Source organism: Gallinula chloropus (assembly GCF_964237585.1).
Source record: "Gallinula chloropus genome assembly, chromosome: 4".
NCBI lineage: Eukaryota > Metazoa > Chordata > Aves > Gruiformes > Rallidae > Gallinula > Gallinula chloropus.
Window position 1 is genome coordinate 56072288 of NC_140088.1, and position 27151 is coordinate 56099438.

The window sequence follows — 27151 nt, forward strand, 5'->3', positions numbered from 1 at the left end:
TCGATATGACAAGCTGTAGTTGTGTAAAAAAACTGAACCTTTTCTCTGAAGACTTGAAATCACTGGTACACAATGGCATATCACTGTCTTTGAAAGAGTAGTTTTAGCTGAATGCTGAATGCAGGTACAGGACTAAGTTTTAAGAACTGCTTCTACTTTAATATCTGATTAAATAACCCCAGCAGAGAAAACCTGACAACACGCTTCAGAAGCCACAGTCCCTAGACACTCTTAGAGGACTTTCCTGCAACCTAGAGGAAAAAACGACAATATATTCAGATGGGTAAAAGTTTTCCAGGGCCGGGGGAAGAAGGAGGACAGAGGTTTCCAGGGGCAAAGACAGATGTCTAATTTGATTTCTCTCTTCCTTACCCTGAGAGAACTTGTACTGATTTTCCACTGAGCAACAAGAATTAGTAACAACTGGACTGCAGAGGCTGACATTGACAGAAGCTGTGATCAGTGAACTAACAGTCACTTACTGTCACTGAAGAATGGGGAAACCAACTATATGCACCAAAACTTCATATCACAAGATTCCCTGCTCAGATACAGGAGGCAGCATGGCCCTACAGCGCTTTCTGTCTCGGCTGTTTCAGGATCAATGGGAAATAGGAGCTCATCTCCTGATGCTGCAAGGGTCCTATTTGTGTTCATATCTTGTTTACTAGTAGTAAAGCTAGTAGTAGTAGGCAGCACATGTCCACAACAATAAAGCCTGCAGCATGGGGTTTACTTCCTACGGATGTGTTCCCAGAGTCCAAGTCATAAAAGGCCACTGGTGTCATACAGTGGCAACGAGACTTCCAAAAAATGGCCTGGGAATGAAAGTGGCTCAGGCTACTCAATGAACATGAGCCTGAACTCTGAGTCTTCTATCCAGTTCAGAAAATAACCCCTTCTGCATATGACAAATGAGAAGCTTCTCCTTTTATAGGATACTGTGTGTTTGATGCAGTCTCCAGAGAAATATAAGATATAGTTTTATGCTGTCTCAGAGCAGAGCATGAGTACGTACACTAGCTTCAGTGTACCTACACCTTATTACCTAGATAAGTGCTGAGACAACCAAACTAATGTGGCATCTTAGTTTTGTATTATTATTCTTTTTCAAGTAGTAAGAAAAATAAGGCATCACTTTTAGTCATACTTAAGAAAAGTTGTAACTGCTTCTTTTGTATAGAAACCAATACCTTAATTATTCTCAGAGGACTTTTAATTCAGAGAACGTCCTCACATGAGGTAGGTTGAGAACATTTTATTATGGATCCTGATCAGACTTGAGACAGACATGAGATAATCACTGACCTGCACAACCCTCCTAAGACTCTTAAGTAGCTGATAACAAAGCAGAGCTACAGACATGTAGCGATTTTTGCTGCTGCAATGTAAGTTGTCTCTGGATACAGCTTCATCAGTAGCTACTCAAGTAATAGCACAGTATTTTTTTCCTTTAAGTATCTAAATAAAATTTACTTTACATTTTTTTTCTCTTTTTGGATCTAGATAGGGTGTAGTTCACAGGGGAATGGGAGAGATCCATAACTTCCCTAACGACTTATGACAAATTCTGTTCATCTTGCAGCCTCTGTTTCTAGTATACCAAAGCCTAAAGTGAAAAGTTAAATCCTATGTGTTACAGATACAGGGGATGGTTTATATTTATTACTTATAAAAAAAAAATCAATAGATACAATGACACTTTAAAATCAAGTATACAGAAATGATCTCACATAATCCTTTGTCCATCTCTGCATTGCACACAAGCTGTTCCACTGCTATGTGGGCTAATGGACACTTGGAATTCTCTTTGCAGATCTGGCATTGACCTGCTGGGTGAACCTATGCAGTTCACTTTTCATTCTTTTGTTCATCTCATCTCTATAGATCAGAAGCTCTTCAGGGCAAATAAATGATGTACTCATTATGGCTGTAAAAGAGATAAGCTGCTCTATCTTCTCCCTTTTCACTATGCCTTTTCATAAGAAAGTCCATTTACCTTAGTCAAAATATCATATTAAAATTGGTTTACAGCAACAAAGTAATTTCTCCAGCAGTATCTACGAACTACAATCTCAGAAAGAATTATGTACAAGCTTAACTTCTCGCCCTATGAAAATTCCATTTAGTATGGCAAGATTTCAAAAGAAAACAGTTCCATTTCTACTAGAAAAAATGAAAATTCTTCCAGGAAATCTCATTACATATTATACAAAGAAATAATCACTCTCTGAATCTGTGGTGTGACAAAAGCATATGCAATACATATGCAATACATTCAGATTTTGAACAGTGGACTGTTTTAAAGTACAAAATATTTGTAGAAGATGCAAAAGAAAGTGACAATTTAATCTATCCTACACTGATATTATTACACAGAATCACATAGACAAAATTGTAATTGTGTTTCAGAGAAAACACTTCCTCTGTGACATAGCATAATAGAGCAAACTATAGAGAGAATAAACCTTGGAGTATTACCAGTCCCTGAGATGTATGTAGAAGGCTGTTTATCTGTTGCATATTTATTTATACTGAGATAATTTATCTTTATCTTACTGATGATGATGTGCCAAGCCATCAGAATGCAATTTGTATAGGAACTGCTATGTATTCTGCTTTAATGTGCCACTTGTCTTTAAATCTTTACAATACATATGAAGAACTAAGTAATTCAGAAAATATTAATACTGTGTCTACTCACATCTATTGCTTTTCATGTTGTTACCACAGATCTCCTCACCTGACAAAAAAAAAACCCAAACCCATTGTCAGTGGAATAAAACAGGTAATGTGGTAAATATCCCAAACTAAAAGAATAAATTCCAACAAAGTTACAATGACTTTCATAGAATACTCATTCATCTTATATCAGGACAGATGTAAATTACAGCTATCACTATTCAATATTTGTTCTTAGAGCATTTAGTTCATTTCAAATGCTTTTAATGACATCTCAGGCTAGGAAAAGTGGTGAACCTCTAGATTTCTATCTTTGATTTAATTTTTGAATGGTTGATGAGGATGATATGAGCCTACCTACTTAAGACAGCATGAATAGAACTAGAAGCTTTTTTTTTCCCCTTCAACATTAGTGAAAACTTGTAGCACAGAAGGTAATGATGTAAAATGCTGTTCCAACACAGTATCTGCTTTATTTTCATACATTAAATGAAGAAGTGGAACAAAAAGAAAAAAAAAAACGAATGCGGAATACAGACAAATATTAGATTGTTTCAAACTACATACTTTTATAATGAGTGGTAACAAAAGCCCTTAATATAAGCTTGAGTTTCCCAAATAAAGCTCTGGACTCTGAAGCAAATCTAGAAATTTTCATTTTCCCCCCGTCTCTATTAAGAAGTGAATCTAGTCAGCTTCATTTTCAGAGGGGATGTTATCAGCTCCACTCTTTATGCACTGTGATAACTCCTTCTCCAAAGCAGATCAGGTTTCAGCAGAATTTGGACTGATTGTGCAGCCTGACCTTATCTCACTCTTCAGACACCATGTGCATTTGAATAGGGATTTCTGTCAGGTGCACAAATAGGCACAACAGCAGCAGATTTGCAGAGAACTTCAGACTCATTTAACAGCCATTACAGTAGGTGTCTAAGATCACTTTATATTCATGACCTACTAGTATTGACTCAGTATTGCCTTATATTCCTTCAAGTCTCAAGCACCTTGACTTTACACACAAAAAATTTCTAAATTAATAGTGGAAATGACTGGTTTCTATTGAAGCAGACCCAGACATTAATAATCTTAATATTAAGTGTTCCTGTATTCTTTGCCAGTACGCTATAATTTTGCTGTGTTGTTTGGAACTTTTCTGACCTTAATTTTTAAGTAATTTTATCATGGCCAAATGAATTGCTTAATGGTAAGGTGATATAAAATACACAAAATTTCATGTTTGGTACCAATTGTCCCCAGCAGTTTAGGGTTTTTGGTTACTAAGTTGAAAATTTACTATGGTTTGGAGCTTTTAAGGCTTTAATTTTTTGGTTGGTTGAATCTTGCCAAATTCTCAATTTAATGCTACTCTTTTTCTCATTATGTCAATGGAGGCATCTTTTAAATACAGCTTGCATTTTTTGAAGATTAAAATTAATACCCTGGACACATTTCTTATGCCTCTTGCTGAGGTAAAACCAGACATACCTATTAGTGAACTTCAATAATTATACAGTTATGCACCAACTAAAAAAAGCAGCAAATTGCATCAAAATTCTTACTTGAACTTATTTAATCTCATTTTTTTTTAATCCTACATGAGTCTTTCTACTTAAAAAATAGTCCTAAACAAAACCTGAAACTTCCAAACAATGCAGAAACTAATAGTGTTAAGAATATCTTCAATATTTCATATGCATTCCACATTTTCCTTAATATCTTCGATATATATATATGATCTGAACACTTTCCTATAAGTGCTATATTTCTTTTCACGGTACTATTAATGATTGAAGATGTATCGACGACTTTTAAATTTTAATTTAAAAAAATAATCAGAAGTTACATGATTCCAATGTGATTCCAACAACACCTTCCACTAGACCAGGTTGCTCAAAGCCCCATCCAACCTAGCCTTGAACACTTCCAGGGATGAGGATCCATAATTTCTCTGGGAAACTTGTTCCAGTGCCTTACCACCCTCCTAAAGAAGAATTTTTTCCTAATATCTAAACTAAATCTAACCCTCTTCAGGTAAAAAGGAAGGAAATTCAAAGCTTTAAGTCCTGAAGATTGATATTTCCCTTCAAGACACAAGACATCTACTTTTACAAGAGAGTATAGACAAATAAGCTTCCAAAGTACTGCCATCTATCCCATTCTTTTGAGATGAGGTATGATTACAGCTCTGGTAGGGAGTTGCAACTAACTGCTAACAAGCCAAGCAAACACACGCTAGAGAAATTTCCTAAATAATTTATCTCTGGGACTGAAAAATATGCCTTCATAGATCTAGTGCAGGAGCTGCCTGGAGTTTCCAGGAAGGGATTTCAACTTAGCTTCTGAGGTATATTTAATTCTGTAGGATGCACACAAGGCACCCACCCATCCATTTTTTAACCTGTTCATGTCTCAGCCTCCCACAAGACTTCGAAGTAGAAATCAGCCTCTGAATGTGACTTGGATAAAGACATATCTGCTGAGATTGCAGAGAAGGATGTCAGTGGGAGCAAGTGAGAATTATTAAGTCTTGCAAAACTCATCTTTTCTTCCTCTTAGTTCCAATAATGAGGTCACACTGATGTACCTGCGGTATGCTTTTCCATAGCAGCACCTTATGTTACCCTGGTAAGCAATAAGAATACCTTCATTGTTAATTTAAAATTTAATAAAAAGAAGTAACTTTTGAAAGAATACATTTTTTTGCCAAAGCACAAATATCAGATACAGAAAAAGAAATCCTGAAGTATAAATCTAATGTCTAAATGTTCTCACATTTTAAATATGATCCAATAGATAAATTCTCTAATATTTGCCTAAATAAAATTACATTCTGACAACTTCCTTTAACAGATCCTCAAAAATATGTCATTAATAGCTAATGTTGTGATAATTCTCTTTTCAAATAATATTGCAGCATTCCACTTTGATGAGATTTCAATTTGTCGACAGGTGGATACTTGTGGTATTTACCTTTATAGTCAAACTGACCCATAGTTATTCAAATTGTCTTTTATAATGTCAAGGAATAGATATATTTCTGCTATAAACCAAATACTTTATTGTAGATTTTTACTGGTTTTATTTCTATTTCTTGGTCTTCACTTACCACATCCAGGATACAAAACTGTCCTGTGTTAGTACTTAAAACTAGAGTGTCTTCAATATTTTCAATCCTTGGTAATATGAAGCTGACTAAGTTTATCACGAAAATCATGACAACAAAGAGCATCACCTTCAGCAATCAATTATAAATCTAGAGTTGAAAGTTCCACGCTTTGGGCATCAACCCAATATCTTGAAGATGACAAGCGAACTCCTTTCATTTCCTCCTCTTCCAAAAATTAAACAACATTATAAGTATATTCCATTCACATGCATCACACATTTTCCAAATCACTTTTCCTTCTTACAAAAAAAGTGATAAAGGCATATAAATTTATTTTATATTACTCAAATCTATTACAAACTTCAGGCTGGCATTCATGATGAACGTAAAAAAATTGGTCTGCTCAAAAGGTGAATAAAGAAACATTTCACATTGTTTTAGGGAGAAGCAGTTTGAACTTTAGCAACCCTCAGAATAAGTATTTTGATAAAATTATTAAAACTGGCAATCATAATTCGGTTCTCAGTTTCATAATGACATTTTTCAAACTGTGTCCCTACTTCAAGCAGTTTCAATCAGTTTTAGCAAAAAACTAAAGACTTTTGCATTCTCAAAAATATTTATTGTATGTTTTGCCTAGAACAAGACAAGAAAAGAAACCAAATCTGAAAAGCCAAAAGCCCTGCTTTTCCAACTGTACATAATACAGTAATGGAACTTGGAGAACAATGGTAAGGAAAGCAAAACACCATGATCTGGAGTTACTAATACTAGTTACAAAAACTAGTATTAAATATGCCATACTGACTTCAAATCTCTGAGTTTGGAGTGCTGCAACCTGGGTTCATTTTTTTCAGTTAGTAGTTAAAATACAGGTCCTAATATTTTACCCATCCCTCACCTGACAAAAGAAATTCTTGAGGTATTTCCAGGTTCTATTTCAAAGCTGAATGGCTAGAGGGAAAAATTGGCAGTGTTTTCTTAGCTGTGGTTACTCATGTTCAAATACTTTTAAATTCAATATTGGTTCTTTTCTTGTTGAAATCTTTGCCCCTCTAAATTGTAGGGCACAGCAGCAAAATGGGAAGAGGCAGGAAATGGATATTACACCTGGATGCTCTCGAGGCAGGTGCACTCTGCTTCACCCACCATCTGTACTGCAATGTCTTAATAATCGCAGGCTCTTAGCTCTTCTACAGTAAGCGCCTTATTCTATTACGTTATTCTTCTGGGAATACACTGATCTACTCTGTGAAAAAAAAAAAATATTTCCAATCTCATTAGCTGTCATCAGTCACCTCCTTAGTTCAGGTGGGTAAATGTTTGCAATCATTGGAAAATCCTGCTAAATGAAGTCAACATAGAGTTCATTTAAAATTAAATTAAAAAAGCAGGTGTGAATATTTCAGGTATCCGGATAGGTTGATTACAACTGTAGAATGAAAGGATTATCTTCTCGTGCCATAAAATCATTACACAGTTATAGGACTCAGGCAACACACCAATGTATTAAAAAAGGTCTCACTAACATCACACAGTATCAGACATCCCTGAACACAATCAAATAAGAACTTAGAAGAAGGCTATCATGCTAAAGGCATTTCAGAGCAAGATGAACCTTCATTCCTCCTGGAGAATATTTCTTCTACCTCCATAAAAAAAAAATCTTTGTAATGCATTTAGAAAATTAATTTAAAAAAAAAAATTACCAGAATACTACATGATTGCAAGAATAGTCCAGTATTAGATTTAATAAGCTGATCTCATCTAAACATGACAATAAGCAGAAACTGAAGGTCACACATACAAGATGACTGTATTTTGGAAATTAATGCCTGAGAAAAAGGCTGAAAGGTTACAAGGAAAAAGAACTGAAAGTGAGTTCTTTTCAGCGCCTACAAGCAATAAGGCAGTCTACGGAGAGCAGGAAGGTAGTCCACGTGTTGATTTCCAAGTCAAATTACAATTCTATTGTTTCAAGCTTCATCTTAAAAACATTCATAACCTGGGTAGAAGAACCCCTAGCCTTGGATAACTTCACAGAGCTTTGTTTTTGAGCTCTCTTTAGCTTTATGCGCACTGCCTGAAGTCATTTATACCTGGATTTAAATTTAACTTCAACATTAATATATCCTGTGCTATTTTGTCCTGTCTTGTCTAATGTAATCAACAGCATTGGTCTTTTATCATTGTCACTTCATCTCCAGCATGCAGGGAATGCTCAGCAAACAGCCTTCTGGAAACTTGCTTATTTTATATCACCTCTGACTCTAGTTTCTTGCAAAGCAGAAGCAATATAAATTTGCAGGTTTTTGTTCTTTATATGTTTAGCACCAAATGTCAAAATCACCACTGCATTCATGTTGCAATTTCCAGATTGATACAAGCTCATGGAATGACTCTTAAAAGAGGTAACTTTAAAACACACAATTCTGTTCATGCTGGATAATGATTCTGTTCCTACATCAATCATCTGTAAAAAGTTTATACCAAAGTGTTGTCATCACTGTAGGATATTAGAATATATTCAGTTCTTTAAAATTTGGACAAACTTAAGTATACTAACAATGTGCATCGTATTTCAAAGTCATCATTTAAACATCGTGGGTGAATCCCTGGATTCATTTATAAAGTCAATGGCCAAACTCCCACTGACCTCAGGAGGAGTTGGAACCTGTGCTTTATAGCTGCCTTTATTCATTTTTGCCAACCAAATGACAAATTATTAATAAATGCACAGGATATTACTTAGCCTAAGTAGAGCTGGTAAGAAGTAGAAAAGAAGCTTTTCAAATACATTATACATGAATCAAGCTGTTATCTGTTGAACAATTTGTTCAATGAGTTGGCATTCAACCAGATAGAGAGATGGTCAAATACAGCAAAAGACTATTCTTGAATAATTTATTTAATGAATAACAGCTACTTTGAGAAGATAATGTATTCTGTGAGTAATATTCAACAGCTTACAGCCAAAAGTGTTTTATCCAACATTAATTACTGTTGTTTTGTTTTGGGGAAGCAGAGATGTATTGTAAGGTTTTGTTTGTTTTGCTTTAATCTTCCATCACTGAGCAGTTACCAGCACTTACAATATAGTAGGGAAATAACAACCACCTGATTTTTGTTAAATTTAGTTTCATATTGCTTCAGTGTATAAAATTTGTTAACTTTCATCTAAACAAATGAAGTGACATTTTAACATTCTGCATATCACCAATTCAAGCAGTAATTTTTGTGAGATTAAAAAAAGAAAAAGGAAAAAAATCAGGAGTGAACCTCCAGCCTCCAAGCAAGTTGAACATTGCTGCATTCATGTTCCCTTCAACAGCTGTCTGTTAAGTCCATATTGTGATTTGCTAAAAATGTTGATTTAAAAAAACCCCCTATTAATTAATTTACATAAACAGCTGTTATGTTCAGCTTCCTATCCTAGGAGGATTCCATTATTGACATAAAAACATGGAACAAAAGCCGTGTGTAGTTTTAAGCACCATTTCCTCCCTTACAGATATTTTAAGTGAGTCTTTGCATTTCTGAGTTAGAGTTACGCTGTAGGCATTTCCTTATCCTTACAGCATCCGTGCTCTTCACATCACTGCTCCACCAGAAACAGGCAAGAATTTTGCTATTCTCATAACTAAGATGTACCATGAGCTGTTCTTTGAGCCACCTTTCATGCCCTCCCCGGCTAGCCTAGCACTTTGCTTCTTACACAAAGACTTTAAGCCATTATACCAATACTACATACAAAACACAAACAGCTCATCAAAACCATGAGGAAACTGTAGGAATACATGAAAAAAACCAAGAAAGGAGTACATTCAGGTGTTTGGGTAGTTTGTTTTGGGGTTGTTTTTTTACAAGTAGTTTCAATTCTCTAGCAAGTGGATAACTGGGTGCAATTTCTGTCACATTTTATATATATAATGCTTTTCAGGCTAGATTTATGCATCCTGTCTGCTGGTCTCAGGCACACAAATGTGCCCATGTGAGTGCTCACAGGTACATCTGCACTAGCCACAAGGAATAGAACTTTTAAAATGAAAGATAACTTGCGATTTGGAAACCAGACTTTCCTCTGCTGTAGTAGAAAGTTTAGTCTACCTTGAAGCTCCTCCAAGTGGGTGAGTCCACATGTAAGACTAGAGTCAATTGCATGGGTGCGGACCCTGTCCGACCAGGGTGGGCTTCTTCCTTCTTCCTCTTCACGGGAGATGGAGTCCAACAGCTACTGTCTTCCTTCACCAGGATGAATCCTCATCTAGATTTCTCTAAATTAACTGCAAAGTCATGGCCCATAGCTACCACTGCGTGGCCAGGGCCAGAGATAATCCATCTTCACTCTGCTGCTTGTAGGCAAGTTGTAGTTTCAGCTGCGACTTTCAGCACCACCAGTCATCTATGGCAAGAGCCTGCACCCCTGGAAGGGAGGAGAGGAGGAAAACCATCAGCAAGTCACAAGCTGTGACAGTGTCACACTTGCCCTGCCACAACTCAGGTTAAATGAAGCTTGTGGCACAATGAATAGTCTTCTAACTACAGAGGTATGATATGTCTGCCAATGCTACTCTGCAGCTGAAATACTTTTTAAGGGAAAAACTTGCTGGGTTTGCTGATAATACTGATTTGTCCATTGTGTAATTTTTAATAAAAAGTGACTTAGCTTATTGTAACAAATTGGGGGGTGGGGGTGGGATCAGACTTGTATTCCTATCACAAATGCGTATATGTGCATTGTGATATATATATATCTGTAAGCTTTAAAACTTTTCAATAACCAAATTTCAGGTTTCATTTAGTACCTGAAATAACACACATAGTTTTTGTTAGGTTGGAAAGTTCTTGCAAAATAGAACTTATACTTTTTTTTTAAGTAACGGGTAATTTTTTTACTCTCAATATATTTTCAAATTATTTGGCTCAAAGCCTTATGTGCAAATGGAATCTAAAATTTGAAAATACAAAATATTATCTCAGAGGCTTTTTAAGAAGAGCTATTTTAAATACGGTCTTGGTAAATATGCATTATGATGCAGTCTTCAATCATACCAGTTTATTTTTACTTTTTTTTCTGACAAACTCCTATCTCTGTCAGTGCACTAGTTAAATATAGAAGGTAAAAAATAGTCTGAACGTATTACATTTTAAACAAAAATAATGGGGTATTTTAATTTATAAAAAAATAATTACAAACTAAACATTGCTATTTAAAAACGTCCTTTATGAGTTTTAATTCCTTTTTACTCACTAGAGTTCCCTGCTCTTCTTTCTAAGAGGCGTATGAAATTATAACTGTCTGCTTTTTATTACCTTTAAAAATAAACCATTAAATGTAATGCATTTCCATCACAATCCCCCAAAATTAAAAGTCTCTTTTGAGAGAAATTAGAAAAAATATGTTTAGAAATGTTATTTCTGGTTACAGCACATTTCTTTTGATAACCCAGATCAAAATATATTAGCTACAAAACGAATTCTGTTTGGGTGAATAAATGAAGCCAAGTTACACACGGCAGAATAATTTAGAATAAAGTGATTCACTTTTGATTTTTCACAGATAACTTGTTTATGAGCAAGCAAGCCTAACTAAAAAAAAAAAAAGAGTAAAGCCTTTGAAAGGGGAAAAACATTGAGAAATTTTCGAGAGACAGGTAAATTAATGAAAATTTCATTAAATCCACTATTTCCTATAGTTCTTTGTGTTATATGTGCATCTCCTATTCGTGAATAGTTAGTCTAAATATTTTTTATATCTGACAAGAGAAACCGCTATTATCTTATTTTACAAAAGTGTTTGAAATATATAACCCCTAAGTAACATTTCTCAAATTTCCTTTTAACTCATGCCTGAAGACTCAATAATATTATCACAAAACATAGAATCAGTGATCTGCCCTATAGAAAGAAAAGACAAATGAATGTCAAAAGGTTTCCTTTTCTGGATGCTAAATCATTGCTTCTGGTTACCTGACTGCATCTGGGAAGGGATTGAGATAACAGTCTGAGATAAAATGCAAATGCATTTTTGACAAAGAAGGTAGATTGGAATAATGAGTTTCTTTCTAGTTCCTTATTTCAAAACATGACACCAACAAATATTTAAACTGCTTTTATATTTTAAGTGGGTTTGTTTATATAAACAATATTTAAAACATACAAGATGTTGTTCCTCAAAGATCATATAGAATTATTTATAAGTATATACACACAGCCCTATAGGGGTGTGTATACATGGACATTGATTATTAGATATTTCTGAAGTTAACATGAAGCTGACTTCATGGTCATATTTTTTTCTCATGGCGTGGTGCTGTATTTTGTGTACTACCTACTAAACATACATGCTTTCAAAACAGAATTCTCCTTTAGGAATTTGTCTATAATACAATCACCACCACAAATCAAAAATATATCAATTTAGTTTTGCAAAATTCAGGGACAAAAAGACATTTTCAATTTTAGCATGGAAATAAATGGAACAAGAAAAAAAACCCAAACAACCCAGACTCTGGTTGATTAGACTTTCTGATTAAGCTTGCTTTCTCTCTTAAGGCTGGGCTGAACACCTCCCCAAAACTTACCCACAATGGCAAATACACCTGTATGTGCAGCCAGAAATTTACCCTTTATAAGCAGGGAAATTTCTCTGTGGTTTAGCATGCCAGACAAGGTGTATGCAGGAAGCCACTTGGAAGAAGGAAAGGGGAAGTTACTATATGAAGTTGCCAAGGAAGCTCTATCCATTGAGTGCAATTGCATTTGTGAATACTCAGCACCTTTTCATCAAGGTCTGAGTCAACAGTGGCAGAAGGTGCTTCAGGGTTCCTGAGTGACATTTGTCATTCTTAGGAGATCCTGCCTACATAGCCGTTGAGGAACTAGGTAAACTAAGAATTCGACACAATGAAACAGCACTGTTACTTATGCTGAAAAACATAAAAAAAACGCTGTTGCAAATGCATGATTTTGATTTCTCTTCCCTCAGCTGCCTGAATTGGTAGGCTGCTCACCAGGGGTGAGTGCATGGAGGCTCACTTCTAAAAAAGAAAAAAAAAATCATTATAAACCAGACAAGACAATGTATGGGTTATTTTCCACTGTCTCTCCTTCCTAGATAGGTGCTCTAAGGAGAAGAAATCATGTTTCTTTGTAATTTTCTTTTGAAAGAAGTGAAGGACTTTAAACCAACACATCTTTTCAAGTTTCCTTGTTTTTTTTACATAGATTAACTACAAGGTGCCTAAATATTTGTGTTTAATTCATTTATTTTTTCACTGGAATAAATACAGTTTTATTTTGAATGCTTCATAACCCCAAACATCAGGAAAAGTTTTGTATGTTCCACGAAAAGAAACCTGCTGATTATTTTGCCCACTAACACCAATTAGTGACTGGTCTGATCTATACAGGTATGAAAGAAGCATAGAATTAAGACATTAAATGTTTCAACAAAATACTTTATCAAAGTTTTAAATCCATGTACTTTAACCCAAAGAGCTGACTTTTCAAATTGCTTTTTTGTTCTGCTAATTCAATGACAATTTCCTATTTTACTATGACAAAAACCTTAGTTTCAGCCTTCCTTACATGCTCAAAAATACTAATGCAAACAAACAGCTTCATCTTACCGGTCAGCCTACCAGAGATGTTTTGTTAATGATTGATTAATTATTTTAGCTATGGAATAATTTCTTTACCAGACTGCTACAAATAAGTGTTTTCAAGTTTTCCCATGAATTCAGAAAAACACCACAAGTTTCTGAACAAACACAGAGAGGAAGAAAAAAACCCCAACATTCTACAGGCTGGATACCGATACCAACAAGTGAACATGTTCTCTCTTATATGCAGAACTAATGATGTGCATTCAAGTTTATGAAAGTATCTTCAAGTGGTGCTTACAACTTTCCTTTATCAAAGATGTTGGTCAATACTTTATAGCTTCTCTGAGCTTATTTACTCTAATCAGAGAATGGAATATAAAAGATTAAACTCTTCTACTAATTACATGCCTGAAGGCACATTAACAATGCAAGTGTCAAAGCTCTGCTGAAAATTCATTTCACATTTTTAATAAAAACTGATAGCAAGGTTTTGAATGCATCTAACTGGAAAAAAGTAATTTTTGTTTCAGTAGCTTCTTTATGAGGAGAGTGTAGAAGTCCTGAAACCTCACAAACACAAGGGTATGGGTAATTTCTGCTCTGAAAATGGACTACCAGGAATCTTCCTGTCAAAAAATCCACAGTCAATTTCTCCTTAATAACCCTATGGGACTGAAAAATAACTCAGCACAAGAAATCAACACTAAATTTTTGACTAACTTTATCAAATTCAAGCTTTCAAACAATCAAATATTCAAAGTGTTACACACAGTTTTATGGAACAGATTTAAACACTTATCTATTTCAAAATTTGTATTTTTTTCCCAGCTTTAAATATCTCCCCCATATTTCTACACTTTCTCTGTTTTTCCTTCCTGCAGCAGACAGTCATTTTCTTAACTGCGTTGTGTGAAAACATGAAATAAAAGCATTTTATGGAGTTTCTGAAAACCTTTGTAGTGTAATAGGCTACTGTGGAACTTGGACTTCTGAAGGTTAGAAAATTGCAAAGACATTTTGCCACTTGTCATAGCTCTTATTTATTGTGATTACCTATCAGCTTGCACTGTGTTTTCAGGGAAGTGGAGACGTTGGACCATGCCACCAGCATAATGAGAGCTTTATGTCGAACTCAGCCGCACCAAGGATGTCAGCTCAATATTCTCAGTCAGTCACCAGGAAGTAGAGAAACAGCCAAGGGGCACAACATGGTACAGCCTGCAACACTGTCACTCTAAGCATAATACAGAAGGGATCTATTGTGTCCATCATTTTCCAGAAAACATTCAGAGAAATTAAACAACATTAGGTGTCACCTATATTCTAGTAAAAAATTTCCTGTTAGTCCTATCTGAACTACATCTGTAAATAATTTAGTAACTAGAGCAAATTCTATGAGCTGGAAAAACTGTCCCTTTGGGTCCATAGTAAAGCAATCCCTAAGGTTCATAGGTTATGAAGTAAGTTTTTCTATCAGTGTCATCTGGACGTGAATGCATTATTCCCAGGTGACTTGGGATTATTTGCTTCTTTGACTTTTATGTGACTTCAGTCTAAACATACTAATGTTGATTTGAAAAGTAATTGTGTGACCTCTAAAGATGGAAAATTTATGAGGGATCCATGAAAACCATCCAGAACAGTAATTTACAAATAAATTGTTTTGTTTGCTTATAACGGATGTTCAGGCAAGACCTTAGAACTGCTTTTATATCACAAAGATGAATAAACGGCTTAATTAATTTGCTCTGTGAACATTCATGCTAAAAACAGGGGGAGGGGACAAAAGAAAAAAGCTAGCAATTATGGGCACTAAAGTCAATTCTGTGGTGATTTTCTGACATCTGCCTCTGTGATGAACCTTGACAATGGTTTAACTTGTATACAGAAGCAATAAATTTTAAAAAGGCTTATTATTTTCTTCTAGGGAGAAAATAATATTAATTGCAATTGCCTCCTGCATCTTTAATTTTGAGAGGTAGAATAAGAGAAGGGAGAAACATAGTAAGAAAAACAGCACATATTTTCTTATTTAAGAGTTATATACTAAAAACTTCCCTCAAGGGAATCATCAGCGCTACCAGTTTTGTCAAGCACTTTCACTGAGCCAAAATGCACCTCAACATGTCTAATCAGCCTGCAGCCTAGGAAAACAAGAAAATAACTTTACATTTTCCTTCCATATATCTCCTCAGATGTGACAAAGAAAAGAAGAGGAGCTAGGGGTGGAGAAACCACAACAGAAAGAAGTGTTTCGGGAACACCAAGAAGATGACTTTCTCTAAGCCATCACACATGCATGATTTTTCTTCATCTGGCTTACTAAATCTGTCTCGTTCTGCAGCAAAAGAAGACAAAGTCAAGCCTGACAAAACTTCTAAGACATAATGTTACAGAAGAAACCATTTCGTAGATTGTATGAAGAAAAGCTTGCATGCAACTTCTTTTCTTATACAACCTCCAGAAAGTGAACAGTTACAAATGTTAAGGGATCCAATGACACAATTTGGAGTTTCCCCCTTGACTACAAAAGAAAAACAAATAAAGTAACTGCTCCCATATAACCATAAACGAGAATAATAAATACCTGTCGTGATAATCCAAGATGTTTCTCTGGATGGTATTTTACCAGAAGCAGGTATCTAAATCGGTTTCTGCTAAAAATAATGACAAATGAAACTGTTAGCCTGTAATAACAGTTCAGCTTTTTCAAGTCTTGCCAGGATGCTATTTATCATCAACCTTTTCCTTTCCCTCTTTGGTCAAACTGTGCTATAAATGCCTGCCTTTCTATTTAATTTAAATACCTGATACCCAACCAAAACAAAGGTGAAAGGCAAGCAGAAAGAGGTAGAGGTATTCAGGATGTAGAATATGCTTGTTTTCATCTGATTATGTGACTTTTCCACCTTAAGGATGAGAATACAAGGGTAAGAATCCCTCTGCTGTGCTACACTACTCACAGCACTGATAGTATTTTTGTTCAAGTAACTCAAGCCGAGAGTGCACAAAAGCTGATCGTATCACCTGCATTATAGCTGGAATTTAGACTGCAGCTGTTGACATTGATAGCACAGTATATAGTACCACTGGTTGACTAAGACACATCTCACGTGAAATTCCTGGGAAATTACTGGGCAAACACTAACACTTATTTTAATGGCAAAATATTTGTAAAGAGAATCTTAGTGAAGAAAGACACCATCAAGACAAAACAGAGGTAGAAAGCCTCATGACACTAAATGAAGTTGCTTTAGAATTCCTATCACTGTTGATCAACAGTCAGTAAAAGTTCTCCTAGGCAAGTCTCCACCTCCACCTTTTCTCAGGAAAGATACAGCTACAATAGCACTTTCTGCTCAGGTTCCCATGCTGTCCAAGTATTAGACGATGTTCTCCAGCCTTAATTTCTCTCAAAACATTCCTCTTCATAGCCATCATATTTTACATGATTTACAATCCCCACATATTTCTGTAGGAGCTGCAGTCTGGAAGGACACGTGATTTCAGCAAGATACCCTCTCAGGTTTGAAAGTCACATATTTCTACATCATAGAATCATAGGGATAGGAAGGGACCTTGAGAGATCATCGGGTCCAACCCCCCTGCCAAAGCAGCTCCCCAGCTCATATTGCACAGATAGGCGTCTAGACGGGTCTTCAATATCTCCAGAGATGGAGACTCCACCATCTCCCTGGGCAGCCTGTCCCAGGGCTCTGTCACCCTCACTGTTAAAATGTTCTTCCGCATGTTGGTGCAGAACTTCCTGTGCTCCAACTTGCAGCCATTGCCCCTTGTCCTGGCTCTACAGAGCACTGAAAAGGGGCTGGCCATTTCCCCCTGCATCCCATACTTAAGATATTTAGAAACATTAATAAGGTCCCCCTTAGTCTTCTTTTCTCTAGGCTGAATAGTCCCAACAGCAACTACAGTGCCAAAGGGTCAACATATCTGATAATACCATATCTGATCAATTGATTAAGCAGTGGCTGATATTAGGACTACAATTGCAACTGTAGCCTAGAATACTGCTATTGATTTGTATAGCAAAACATATTCTGCAACATATTCTAAAAAGCGTGGCATTTTATATGTGAGCCAACAGATACGTGAAAAAAATCAGGAATAAAAAGCTTTAAATTAAGTTGCAGAATTGTTTAATAAGCTGATTTAAAATTTCACCCTGAGAAAATAGATTTCTGATGTATCAATGCATATTTTGAACTATTCCCCTTTTTAAATTACTATTTCACAGTGTAGAGAAACAGGGTATTTGCATAAGGCAAGTAAAAGAAAGGAAGTTAAGGTAAAAATCAGGAGTTTGGAACATCTCCAGTTATACAATATTTATATCCATTTTTTTTTCTCTCCTTGGGCTATTTGAAAGGCTTTTGTTTCAGACAGTTAAGTTCAGGTAGGGTATAATCCACTAAATGCCCTAAAAAGTGTATTGTCAGATTTCACCCTTTTCTAGTTCTATGTTTTTGGCTTCTGTAGAACATGGGAAATACAAACTAAAATACATTCGTATATTGGTAAGTTTAAAGGAGACAAAATTTAAATAATTTGGGGTAAGCCTTCAAGTTTCTAATCTTCATTTCCATTCTGTTTCTCGGTATTGGGAAGTCTTAATGACCTTCACAAAGTCTCCTTTTCACAGTTGCTGAAAATCCTTGTCTCTCACAGAAGTATCATGGTTGGGCTATAAAACTTGCTAACAATAACATCTCCATCAGGGCTTGTTTGGGATAATAGCTTTGCAACTAAAATCATAAAGTACAGAAAGCATCTTAGCTTTGGTAACTTTCTGAGCGTAAGTTTGATTTACACATTTCTCTGCCTATCAAAGCAAGTTTGGGGCAGAATATCGTGAAGGGAACTTTAAAATACTCTCCACCCCTGTGTGGACTTCTGCTATCATTAATTTTCCAGTTTGGATACTACTAATATTTTAGTTTCAGAACAAAAAGAGGGGCTTATTATCAGTTATAGCAATTATATGAAAACTGCAAAAATAAAGTTTACTATGATTTAATACATCAATTTACATTTCCTAATTTCCTAGTTTTCTTTTATTTGGAAGTTGCTGAAGCTGGATTTTCTTTGAATCACTGTACTGAAATTAACACAGAAGCAGTTTGCGACAACTGTGTGGCAAACAGAAGTGCATTTCTGCACTTATTAAAACTCATTGTGAGCAGTAGTGATAACAATGCAAAAGACCTGTTCAATCATCTCGCCTATCTGGTCTAGAAATAGCATCTCCATCTCATTTTATACAGAACCTTCTCTGAAAATTGTATCTGCCCCATATAATCTTAGACAAAATTAGACTAAATGCTGAGTGTTACTTTGAACATGGGTCAATAGGCCAATGACTCAGCCCATTCAGCTGCCACCAGTTCATTAAGATACATCAGCTGAGAAGGTACACAAGAATTATCTGTATTTTAAATGTCAACAGCAACACTACATTATTCAAATAATAGAAGAATGCTTAAAACATGTCACCAAAGTGGTCCACTGCAGCTATAATATGCTCTGCAAGGGCACTGGAAACACTTTTGAACAGTTTATTTTAATTCAATTCCCCAGAAGACACAAGGTGGCTGTATTTACAGATTGGTCTTATTTTGTGGCATATTCGGTCATTTCAAAGAAAAAAAAACCAACAAAACAATGGTGTAGAAACTGAAAACTCCTGGTTATCCAGGCTGTGCCTGACTGCTGGCCACACTGTCACCTTGTTTGAGATAGGATGTCCCTACACAAGCCAGGTCAGGTTTTAAAAAGTTTAAATCTGAATACATTTAAGAAAAAACAAACCAAACAACTCAAGAAAGTTGGGGTAGTTCCTAGGACTAAATAGAGCAGAAGGGTAAGTTTTTGAAATTTACATTGTATGAGGAGTCCAGGTGGTCAGTGCAGAGGGCTACTTCCACCACTCTCCGTGTTGAGCAGGAGAGGGAAGGAAGCAGAGGAGTCAGCCCATCACCTTCCACACCCCACTGAGGATGTGATCTCAAGCAAGAGCTTACACAGCCTGGGAAAACAGACGCTACTACTGCAATGAAGGCCGTGCCTGATTGACCCTGTTGACTGCATGTCATAAATGCATAGGACAAGTTGGTCTGTCTGCATTTTCCAGGTTGCTGTGCATCAAGCCTGGTGTGCTTCCTACTAAGCAGGGGGAGGTTTCCCCTTCCCTATGCGTAAACATAAGCTGGGGCTGAAAAATTCCACCAGTGTTCATTATCAAGATTTATCTGTATCTAAAAAGATATTTACTAAAACATCTACTTCTTAAGTTTTCAATAGTGTTACCTACCAGCTGATTAAAAATTTCTTAAAACTTTTGGTTACTGCACAATGACATGCTCTTTGCTCTAGTTTTTAAGGTAGATCTGGAACTAGTTTAGAAATAGCAGAAGATGTAAAAGATAACTTAGAAGCAAGTTATTTTATCTTTGACAATTTACCTCTGATTGCTGCTGCTAGGCTAATATTAGCAAAAACATTTGAGGCATTATTTTAGGACATTATTGAAAAGTAAGATTGTATATCTTCTAGCTAATCACCTTCTCATGTATCACACAACAGATCAATGTAGATCGTTCGGAATTTGTTCTTTGTGTTTTAAAAGAACACAATTTAAACCGTTTTCTTCGCCTATGAAAGGAACTGGAGAACTACCAGAACAAATATCTGTGTGGAGATATGTCACCACAGCAGTACTATCATTTTGTTGAAAGATCTCAAAATCTTCAGCTATTAAAACTTACTTTTACATGATAGATGTAGATGGCTTCGGTGCAAGCTGACTCTCCTCAATGATTATGAAGATGAGGATGGCAAAACAAACCCTTAATTCTCAAATACAGCTTTGCTTTTCTTTCCCTGATATACAGTGGTCCATAGCAGTTACTTTAAAGAGATCATTGCAAAACAGAAAAATAAGAGGAAGGGTTGTCATGGGGAGTTGTAAATTAATTCTCAAATGTCTTGCTTCATGTGTAAAAGAAGATAAGGTTAACATGTATCTTCACGAAAAATGGTTAGGTTTCAATAAATCATCACTGTTATTTACACACTGAAATTTCATCTAAAAAATCCCATGTCTACATATAGCATAAATACTTTATATGACATCATATAATCAAGTGGCACTTAAGGAATCAGCATGGAATTTCCCCATAACATTCCAGCACTCTGAATCTAAACATTTTGAATTCATTATGACAGACATTATGTGAGATCTTATAGTCCAAATGGAAATGGTATTGGAGGGATCTTGACAGGCTGGAAAAGTGGGCCCAGGTGAAAGTCTTGCACTTGGGCCGGAAGAATCCCAGACATAGATACAGACTGTGAGAAGAGCTCCTTGAGAGTAGCCCTGCTGAGTAGGACCTGGGCATCATGGTGGGTGAGAAACTTAACATGAGCCAGCAGTGTGCTCTTGCAGCTCGCAAGGTCAATGGTATCCTGGGCTCCATCAGAAGAGGGGTGGCCAGCAGGGACAGGGAGGTGATTGTTCCTCTCTATTCTGCCTTCGTGAGGCCCCATCTGGAGTACTGTGTCCAGATTTGGGGCCTGCAATACAAGAAAGATGTAGAGCTGTTGTAGAGGTTTCAGAGGAGGGCCACAAAGATGATTAGAGGGCTGGAGCACCTCCCCTACAAAGAGAGGCTGAAGGAGTTGGCCTTGTTCAGCCTAGAGAAGAGAAGGCTGTGGGGGACCTCATTGCAGCCTTTCAGTATCTGAAAGGAGCATACAAACAGGATGGGGATCAACTTTTTAAAAGGGTAGACAATGGCAGGACAAGGAGGAATGGATTAAAGCTAAAGGAAGGAAGTTTTAAATTAGATATTAGGGGGAAGTTTTTTATAGAGAGAGTGGTGAGGTGCTGGAACAGGCTGCCCAGAGAGGTAGTGGATGCCCTGTCCCTGGAGGTGTTCAAGGCCAGGTTGGATGGGGCCCTGGGCAGCCTTGTGTAGATCCAGGCCTGGAGGTTGGTGTCCCTGCCTGTGGCAGGGGGGTTGAAGCTCTGTGATCCTTGGGGTCACTTCCAACCAAGACCATTCTATGATTCTATGATTCTATGATTCTATGATTCTGTAAAAGCTGTCTGTACAAGGCAGACATACAAATTAAGATAATATAGTTGAATATAGATAAAGCTTTCTGAGTTATTTTAAAAGCCATTAACCTGGAAAACATTTTTTTCTATCATAAATGAAAGCTTATGATGTCTGACATGTACAAGTGTACAAGGCAGTAGCAATACATACTTCAGAAAAAAAACGCACAAAACATATAAAAATAGCATTTTCCTTTAACTTTCTCTAAATCACTGCCATTCGTGGAAAAAAAAGGACAAGTTTTCTTCTCTCACTCCCACAGTGATGTGATCAGCCCACATTAAAAGGATCGTTTATGCTTTCTAAAATACTTTGAACTGTTACAATATATCACTTTAAAATCTCAAATATTTCAGTATAGCAATTGTCTATTGGCATTCATATCTAAAAAATATAAATGTAGCTTAGTACTTCATTCACGTGAAATTCAGCTAGTTCTGATCCTCAGTGAGAGACTCTTAACAGAAAAAAACCTAACCCAACATTCTAGCATAATCTTGCCTTTAGGAGATCTTACTGCATTGTTTCAACTTATTTCTTGTAATATTAAATTACAAACAAAAATATCCTTTGCACAGTTCTACTTTACAAACACTTGTTTGCAAAAGACGTTAACAGTGTTGTATATTTTCCAGTAACACAGTCAACACAATTGCTACCTTCACAAACAACACCTGTAGAAAGCAAGCAGCACGGTCTTGAAAACTCTTTTCACGTTTTTGATGCAGTCATTTTTGGAGGATACGGAATATTTCTTCTTTTTTCTTTCCTTACTGTGGTGTACAAAACTAGCATACCAAACGTACCTGTTTGGGAACAGGTTTCTTCCCTGTTTTGAATGGTCCCATAGGTATTCCCTGCCCTGGAAATCTTAAGATCTTTGATAGCATCCTTTTGGCAGACTGTTTTAAAGTATGTTGTGTTGCTTTTTTTTAAAAAAAAAAATAAATCCATAAAGTTCAATAAAATTCTTTGGCTTGTTTCATGAGAGGTTATGGCATTGCTCTGCTTCCCTGCTACAAGAGGTTTTCGTTCAGCTTGTTATTCTAGTGACATTTTTTTCCAAGAAAGCAGTCAGAGCACGAGGGGTATCTGTAAGGAAAGTCTTAGACTTCTAAGCGCAGCACTCACATCTAGAGACTCCATAAAGGTTTGGAGGAAATCAGATCTTTTCAAAAGACAGACACAAGCTCTGCCTGGTTTCTTGGAAGGTAGCCTGGTCTTGAGGAGGTAACTCAGGACGGGGGATTCTGTGCAGGCCAGGCCAGACAGCCCCACAGAGGCAGCTGCTGCCTGGTCCTTGCTGTCCCACAGCAATTCCTGTTGCTGTTTGCTGTCACTAGGCAGTGCAGCCTTTTCAAAGATGAGGGTTTCCTGAATATTATTTTTTCCCTGTGGAGCTTTTGAATGGTCATGGGAGGGCTAAATGTACATTTGGCTTGCCCTTTTCTTTTTGTTCTTATTGGATTCCAATTAAAGACTACAAAAACATGAGACAAACTCTGTTCTATAGTGAAACTAGCATCCACCCTAATATGGGTCAGACTGTTTAACGTCTTGAATTACGAGAATATTTGTGCGTGGCATAAGGCTCACACCAAGCAATAACCCTTGAATCCTGCAATCTTTGCTCATTCACACTTGCCTCATTACAGTTCTTTGGTTCTGTGTAGCAGGATCATGACATGACATTTTAACATGCATAGAGTCTGCTTCAAGCATTTTAATTGGTTTAAAACTGTTGGTAGCATCTTTTACTGTATTAATTTATTGCTTCAGCGTTAGTGAACTGAAACCTTTGCCAGATGGCAATACAGCTCCTGACTACTGACGAGGAGAAAGAAAATATTTATACGATGCAAATGTTTGCTCATTCATTAAGTATTCATGAATTGTTTTTTAGGGTTTGTTTTTGTTGGTTTGATGGTTGTTGTTGTTTTTTTTCAGCTGCAATGCAAAAGGAGCCTAAAGGTTCAGATTTACATCTCATGGTAGCATAATTATTAATAACCTAGCTCTCCATTACCTGCCTCAAACGTGGGAAAAAATACTTGGAAATTTTAACACATATTTCCTATTTACATTGAAATTGAAGAGAAGTGGTATTCTGAAACATCCAGCAGTTTTGTGTGGCTTCTTCTCCCTTCCCTCCCCTAATGGCAAAGGAGGAAGAGGGAAGAATAAGCAGAGATGACATTCTTGCTTCACTTCTAAATGCAGACTCCTCAGTAGAGCTCTTTAACACTACTCCCAAATGAAGCACACAGTAGGAAAAAAAATGATGCTAAAGTGTGTTACTTCATGAAATTTGCTCCCCCCAGTACTGATGGGACCTTGGGAAAGTCACCTGCAGCTAGATCTACTAATCACAACCCCATTTTTAGTGTTAAGAAATCACTTGTGCCAACAGCCAAAACCCAGCATTCCTACAACACATTATTTCTGATAAAGATAACAAGTGAATTAAATACACAAAAAGAAAAAGAACTAGGGATACACAATGCACTATATTGATTTAAGTTGAAAGTGTCTTTGTTGGTCCAGTGATTCGAGGCATATAGGGAAAGGAGGTTCTACCTTTTTTTTCTGTCTTGACCATTAATTTCCTGGTTTCCTTACTAAGAAAAAAAAAAAAAAAAAAAAGAAAATGTTCCTTACTTTGTAGCATATATAGTGAAAAAATAGCCCAAATTAAAATTTCCTTTGGCTCTGAACATCTGAAATCTGGCTTTGTGCTGAGGCTATTTACTAATCACAGCATGTCACATCTACAATACTTGGCAAAATGTGCCTTCAGTTTTCTGATTGTCAGTCTTGACTAAGTTTCCTCCAGAAAGTCCACATCTATCACAAACTAAGCTAATAACTTCCTGACTAATGAGTTCACATCCTCTGCAGAGCATGGCTTTTGGGTTCCATCCCTTCATTAGATTAGGAACGGGTTTGCACAAATCTATCAATAAAGCTTGCTTGCCTTGCTTGCCGCTAATCTCTGCAAATTGCTTTATATAGCTCTATACAGTTGACTGTTATTGCCTGGATGTTTCAAGCACATGGAGATTTCATTATATTAGTTCTTAAATCTGTTGATAATTCTACTTAAGGAATTTTTAATCTAACTATAAATTAAAATAAATTAATTAAATTTAAGCAAGAAATTGAATATATGAATGTTACATAGTTCTCATGGTGTAATAGGTGTAACATCCCACATTGCTGGTTCTGGTCATCCTGAGTCCACACTGGTTTTCTGCCTGCAGCACACGATCCTCTTCAGTGCCTTGCTGGATTGCCTGGAGCCTCCCAGATGCGAAGGTAATGTAGCATGTTGATAGACTTTCTCTCTTGTTCCACAGTGCCATCTGTGTTGTGCTCGGGAAGTTATCCCCTGTTCAGCGTGTCTGACACCAGTAGTGACATTCCTGGGCAGAGCTTTATTTTTACATCATAGGTTGGAGTCTAAACAAAGTGCACTGTGATCATGAGCGTGCACTCAGCAGTGGCTTCTTCATGCTTCTTGGATCCAGACTCTAACGTTCAACCTGTGCTCCCAAATAATTTGATGGAACTGTTCTCTTCCCAAAAAAAAAAACCCCAAACCCCCCAAAAACCCCCCATCTCCTTTTCTTTGAGCACATGCTACTTCTGCATCTGCTGATGCTCTATTAGAAAATGCTGTGAGGTGCTGGGTGTTGCTGAAGTGTTGCTGGTACAGTTCCCATGCTCCTATGCTGAAGCCTCTTAGTTTTATGGAGACTGAGACTCTTTAAAACAGATCAGGCACATTTACTGTTTTAATTGCCTACTTATGAGTCTCTGACCAAACCAATCCTGCAAACTCATGTGTTCTTCAGAAGATCTACATAGATGACAGGATTTTACATTGCTGAGTTTCTTCTTAATTACTTACTCTAGGAGTATCCTTTAAGGTTATCAGGGTCCATAACTAAATCAGCTATCAGAGGTAGGTGTCTGGTTTTCGCAGATCCAATAAAACTCTCAATTTCTGGAGAAGTTGTCCTAATTTGCTGGATTACATTACCAACAACAGTCAATATGATTAGTATCTGGTATTTCAGCAAGTATTTGAGTTGGATAAATTTCTACTTGATCACATTTCATCCCCTCTTTTTCTTGAGTTTGAAGAGAGCCCAGTTGAAAGAATTAGAAATGGTGAATGTTTCAGACATTAAGATAAATACATTCCACTTTCTGGAAATTATATTGTAGGGAGATAGGAACAAAGACATTCAAAGCCTTACTTTAATATTCATGAAGCCCACATGCCACTGTTGTATCACCAAAAAAGCCCCTTTGATTTGATGACATCTGATTCTAAATATACTATGAGCTATAAAGTTCATCCTATAGATATGAACTATAAAAGGTTTAAATAACTATTTTTTCATCTGATCAATCTCTGGAAAACCAACAAGAAAGAAAAGTAATAGCAATCATATTTCTTCAGAGAAATGAATGAACACATTCTTCTACACACCTGAATTTAGCATCTGGGTTTTTTTTTTTAGAAAAAGGCACTTACAACATTTCTCTTAAACTAATTGTTCAATTTGTTGTGCCTTGACAGACTTAAATGGAAAATATTAGACAGATCTTTATTAATTCTTGTGATTTTTATTTTTCTTTTTTTAAATATGATAGTAGTCAAGCATTTTGTAGGCAATCATCATTCTGTATTTCCTTTAGGAACTGAAGTATAAACTATTTGGCAAATATTCTGAAATGTTATGTTGTCCTATTCATTACCCATGGTCTGTACTTTGCAATGAGACTATCTCTGTATATTCTTGAGGGTGGAATTCATATGACTTGGCTATCAGCTGAATTAGTCTCATTATGTAGTTATTTGCTATATTAATTTGATAATTTTCTGAGTATTATAATTGCACTCAACAGACTGATGCAGTTTGATTTTGTAACTGTATTATAAAACTTATGTTAGTTCAACAGAAACTGCAGTAGGACTGTTGCTTTTCATGTTTTTTGTTCTTCTTCACGTAATTACCTATCATTTGCATGGGGCAGGTTCTTTCAAAACAACACTAAAAATCCAAATAATTCAAACAATGTAATGATGCTACATTTCTTAAGAACTCTAAACTCTGTCAAAAATAAAATCTAAAAATTGGATTGCTTTGAATTTTGAATTTTCCCATATATCCAAGTTTTTAATACTTCTGGGTTACTTACAAAAGTCAAGGAATTTAAAAAAAAAAAAAAAAACAAACCCAGAAAAAAAGCCATTTTAACCCTCTTAAAATCTTATGCTTTCTGCAATAAGAGTACTAAATAACAACTTTTATCAGCTTTTTCAGCATGTCAGGCTTTACTCCTGGCACTGTTAGCTCCACTTCTTATCCTCCACTTTCCCCCTCCTCCTGAAATCGTTTAGAAAAAAACCTCACACACACCCCAAAAAAAAAAAAAATCAAAAAACCCCAACCTTAATTTTTTTATCTTCAATACCCAGAGTTGGTTCTTGCATCTGCACTTTGCAAGTCCTGTAAATTTTATTTTTTTTCCTCCTCAGAAATTTTGTATTCCCAATAGTCGAAGTTCTATCACAATCATAAACTTCTACTGCTTCAGTTTGCCTG